Source organism: Capra hircus, chromosome 2 (genome assembly GCF_001704415.2).
Source record: "Capra hircus breed San Clemente chromosome 2, ASM170441v1, whole genome shotgun sequence".
Classification (NCBI taxonomy): Eukaryota; Metazoa; Chordata; class Mammalia; order Artiodactyla; family Bovidae; genus Capra; species Capra hircus.
Genome location: NC_030809.1, coordinates 44,676,886 through 44,682,366, shown reverse-complemented (window position 1 = coordinate 44,682,366; position 5,481 = coordinate 44,676,886). Strand labels below are relative to the sequence as shown.

At 39.8% G+C, this 5,481-nt stretch overlaps 1 protein-coding gene across 2 annotated transcripts in view; it reads left to right on the top strand.

Moving 5' to 3' along the window:
* Positions 94-5,481, top strand: part of CARF (calcium responsive transcription factor) — a 51,350-nt gene continuing 45,962 nt past the window's right edge. For both annotated transcript variants that reach the window (XM_013971187.2, XM_018060707.1), the window contains exons 1-2: positions 94-242; positions 4,598-4,761. The gene's annotated coding sequence lies outside the window, so the exon portion shown is untranslated. The remainder of the gene's footprint in view (positions 243-4,597; positions 4,762-5,481) is intronic.

Sequence of the window (5,481 nt, the reverse complement as noted above, 5' to 3'; positions counted from 1 at the left end):
CATACTCCCAATCAAGACTCTTAGTCTACCGAGATTTTTCTAGGGCTCCAGCTACTAGCCTCAGGCTTTAGATCCAGGTGAGAGGCGGGGATACGGGAAAAAAAAAAATGAACCAATCAGGAAGGAAACACGCGACGGTGGCTGATCAGGATCTTTTGTAAAGCGGCTGCGCTGCGCGCTCCCGGTGGCCGCGGCTGCGCACTGTACTGGTCTCCATGGCGCGGCCTCGGAACCAAGACGAGGTTGAGTAGACTCGTTTTGAATTTTCTCCCCTCTGCTCCAACACTTTGTGGACTTCCCTTCTCGCCCTCTAGGGCGCTCTGCGGCGGCGGGACTGGGGAAGTCGGAGGTTTGGTAGAGCTGTCTACGCCGGCGGGCGAGACGCTACCTCCCAACCCGCTCCCCCCCCCCCGCCCTTTCTTTCTGCTGCCTCCTCCTCCTGTCACCTCCTGACCCGCCGGGTCCCTGAGCGAGCGCCAGCCCCCGCCCCCGGGAGCCGCGGGCCTCAGTGGCGTCTTCCGGGCCCCGCCTCGGGCCGTGTTCGGGGCTCCACCTGAAGAGGCCTATTGCTCCCCTCCCCGCCCCCGCCCGGACGGGGGCCCCGGACCCGGGACAGGCAGGCTGGAGGAGATCCGAGTTAGGTGTGAGGAGGGCTGCCGAGCCTGAGTACGCACTGGCACGGAAGAGGAGGACAGGACCCCTGGGCGGGAGCGCCCACTATGTTGTCCTTTGCGCGGCCCCGCTTTTCAGGGTTCTTTTTTCTCTTTATGACATCCTTTATACCTTCCTTAGGCTCCCCTGGTCGCTCAGAGGGTAAAGCGTCTGCCTACAATGCGGGAGACCCAGGTTCAATCCCTGGGTGAGGAAGATCCCCTGGAGAAGGAAATGGGAACCCACTCCAGTACGCTTGCCTGGAAAATTCCATGGACGGAGGAGCCTGGTAGGCTACAGTCCATGGGATCGCATAGAGTCGGACACGACTGAGCGACTTTCACTTTTATACCTTCCTTATGGAAGGCGAAAGGCGTCCTCCCACACCTTCTCCCTGCGCTTGTTTTTTTTTTTTTTCCCCCAACTTTTTTTGGTCTTGACTTTATCCAGACGCCTATATCTTATTCTCAAACGGTCCAGAGAACTATTCTAATGGAATGTAGTTGTTTTTCTGAGTGAGGATGGAGAGATACTATCCAGCTCTCACAGTCGCTTTTTAAGGCGTTCGCCAGAAGAGCGTCAAGAGGGAGGCTTAAAAAGACAGCATTTTAGAGTAAGGCACAACTGGATTGCAAGATTGTGGGCAAAGCGGGTCGTGTGCAGGTGTAGACAACTGAAGCGTTCCTCTATTACGTTGCTTAAAGAGGTACTACAAAAGACATGGTGTTTAAGTCAACCATAGACTATGAGAAGGAATTTGAGCAATTATAAGCGAAAAATAATCAGTTAACAGAGCGCAGTGATAATGAAGCTAGGAGTATTTTCAGTTTACTCACGTTCCTAGAGTGCGGGCTGTGGAACCTGAAGGCCTGGGTTTAATCCTGCCTCAGTTTATTTATTAACCTCTCTGTGCCACATCTTGGTCAGCAGTGAGATTAGTGCCTCATAGTAGATGTCAGCTATTCCATGGTTGTCCTTTATGTATTAGTTTAACTGGGAGCTCTGCGGATGTGAACAATTTAAGAAAGACTAGCCTCGTGGTTAGAGGAATAAGAGAAAACCTCTGCGCTAATGGGTCTAGGAAAGGACTGGGCTTGCAGATAGAAGCGGTGGCCATGTAGCCACGTGATTCATTGTAATTGTGAGGGTTGTATGCATTATCTAGACCACCTGAAACTTGAAACTCTCAATTGAAGTCTTGCAATGTAATACATAGTTTTGAATTTGGTGGAAGTAAAAAGAAATTTGACAACTTCAAACATCATTTGCCTTTAATCATAAGTGATTCTTTAGTTACAGTAGTAAAATTGTCTGAATTTAAAATCAGAACCTGAAATAAATCTTATAGGTTCTTCAGATAATTTTTAGTTGATAATATATTATTTGTTAAAATGCAGCTTTAAATGTGTAATCAGGTTAATTCATTTTTAGCTATCAATTTGAAATTTATCAAAATAAGAAAATACTATTGTGATACTCAATACAGATTCATCCTAATTCGAATGAAAAATTTTTCTATGATCAGTAAGATACAGAACCTAAATATGTGCTTAATAAGATAAAACTTCAACTTGTAAAGTAGAATGTTGAATTCACTAAAATACACTTTTCATTTGACTGAGACCTTTAGTTAAGGGATACAGTATTATATCCCTTATATGGATATGTATATAATATATATATATTATTTTTAGTTATTATAACACTTCTAGTTAAGGTGTTTCAGGATACCTGAACACCTAGTATGAGGGCTTTGGTTTTATTTCATCAGTGGCTTATGTGTCATATTTGGTGTTTCCTTTATATAATACCTAGAGTAGTTAGTATTTTTACTTTTGAATGTTTTTCTTAACTGTATTAGAACATTAACTTCAAGCTTTTGGTTCTAATGATTTCCTACATGATTTGTTTACTAAGGTCCTTATGGAGACTCTGTTTGGATAACTACAGTTGGAAAATGTTTCTCTTTATTAAACTTTTGTCTGTATGTAATGGCATGGTGTGGTATGATATTAATACAAAGACGGCGTGGGTATTGGAGTCCTATTGATTTTGGTGATTTTTTTCCTTCTTAATTTTGAATGTGAACTGTAATGTTATGTGATCTTAAGTTACTTGACATCTTTGGTTTTCTTATCTATAAATAGAGATAATAAGGTCTATCTCAGAATCATTGTAAAGATTAAATGAAATAATTTGTAAATCCCTCAAAGAGCAAAGAGATAAAAAGAGGTATGTACAGGGTAAGTAATAAGTAGAAACCAAGGTTACAGGGAAGTTTCTAGAGAGGGCTGCTGCTGCTGCTAAGTCACTTCAGTCATGTCCGACTCTTTGCGACCCCATATACGGTAGCCCACCTGGCTCCCCCATCCCTGGGACTCTCCAGGCAAGAACACTGGAGTGGGTTGCCATTTCCTTCTCCAGTGCGTGAAGGTGAAGTCACTCAGTCGTGCCCGACTCTTTGTGACCACAAGGACTGCAGCCCACCAGGCTCCTCTGTACATGAGATTTTCCAGGCAAGAGTACTGGAGTGGATTGCCATTTCCTTCTCCAGTAGAGAGGGCAAACCTTAAATAAAAGTAACACTGTAAATAGTGACCTTAAGTTTTTTTCACTGAAAAATGAAAAGTTGAAATGTATTGCTTATTGTTTATATATATTTGAGTACATTTACCATTTTGATGTTGCTCTAACACACTGTAACTTTCAAAGTCCATCTGTTAAAAAATACTTTGTAATATATTTGTGAACTAGGAGTCTTGATGTAATTTTTGACACCACTGATTCATAGCAATTTTGTATACATCATAGAAGGAACATTGTGTTGTTTTACCTACCCTAAAAGGTGAGGGAAATTGTATTTTCTAAAGTACTTTTGAGCAGTATTTTTTTAATGTAGTTTAATAAAGATCAGACACTGATTTTAAACATAAGATTTTAATATCTTTTAAATCTTGGGACATTAATTAGGGTACCTAGAATTAAGAGAAACTCTAAACTGAAGTGGCTTCATCTTTCAATTAATCTGTTTTGGGATTTACTCTTAGATTATTGGCTTTTAACAGATAAATTTTACCACACAAAAGCTTCTAGCGAAAACAACAACAAAACAATCAAATGTTAAGACAATTTTTTAGAACTTAAGAGTGAGAATTACCTTTAATGTTTTGAACAAATAAATTTGCTGTTAAACAAAATCAAAACAGAGGTAGCCCTATTACAGTCCACGGAGATTTGAGTAACTACAGCGTGAATGGTGTCTTCCCCTCTACCATATATTCAATACATGTGTATAAATAATAAAAAGCCCCTTTTTCCTATGAATTTAAAACATTCTGATTTAACAATTTCTTCCTATTTGCTTTCGGTATAAGATAAAATCCACTTTTTAAAATGTGACATGAAATATTCTATAAAGCAGTTTGCCAGCAAAATTTAATGGCCTTAGTGTGGGTTCTGAACGCCAATTATTTTTAACCTTCTAGATTATAGATTTAATGCTTTCTTTTTTCTTTCTGTTCTCTTTATCCCGTTCCATACTACTTAGGAAACAAGCTTATCAATTTAATCCCAAGATTTTATAGGAGGTGCTGTATGAGGAGGGGGGCCTTTATTCTCAAGCTTCTGTGGCTCCAAATTAGTAAATATGTCCAATCACTAAGTATTTCCCTTGTGGAGAAAAATGCAATTTACTGTGAACATCTTTGTTTCTGTAGTAGTTACAGAATGTGAGAGTTTGAAACAAGGCCTTAGTCTGAATGCCCAGCACACAGAGGTAATTACAGTCTTCCATAAAGGTACTTCCAGGCTTTGTTTCACTTTGAGTTAATTGTTGGGTTAACTATACCAGACTAGTAATGGTTACAGTAAAATCTGCATAACAAAAGCTAGTAGATTTCTCTATGTGTAGGAAAATAAATATACATTGAATACCTTCTCTTTACAGAAAAAATGCTGCTGTGAAGACGTAATTATAACTTTCACATAAATGAAGTCACAACCATCATGATTTACTGCTCCCCAAAGGAAGAAATTCAGTGGAAAAGAGGGTGTTTCTGGGGATAGTAGAATGCGTGAGACCTGAATTTAAACTTGAGCTACTGCCTGAAGGTAATAATTTTATTTTTTGACTAATTGAAAGTAACAGCTCTATAAAAGTTAACTATTCTCTATTACATATTAATGAAAAAGTCAAATTATGCTTTTTGTATAGGTACTTTGTTTTGTGTATGGTTACCAGTTGGAAGAGAACATTTTATTCCTAGCAATTTAGTCTTAATATCTTCATTGTTTGAAACCTTACTTTGAGGTGGTTAATTGAAAGTTAGGGATAATAATCTATGGTATGTGCTGCCATGAGGTTAGATGGGAAATTTGGGTATTTTAAGTCACTGCAGTTGTCAGGATTGAGGAGTATAATGCAAATTGATGGAAGAATTAGGGAAGGCAGGAGTAATAGTTTTCACTTTATTAAAATTATTTTTTGAAAAGGATGTCTGTAATTTTAAAAGTATTTTTAATCTCCATTTCAACAATAGATCAGGTCAACAGATATTGACACCCACTTTTTCTTATAATAACCACAAAAGCCTTTTTTATCATGTAGTACTACTCCATACTAAATGTACTGCATAAAGGAAAATTTTGAGTTTTGAATTCCCAGAAGACAGTAGGAAAGAAGTTACCTTTCTTCCATTTGCAAAATTCCAGTCTGGTCAAGGAGAAGGCAGTGGCAACCCACTCCAGTACTCTTGCCTGGAAAATCCCATGGACGGAGGAGTCTGGTAGGCTGCAGTCCATGGGGTCGCTGAAGAGTCTGACACAACTGAG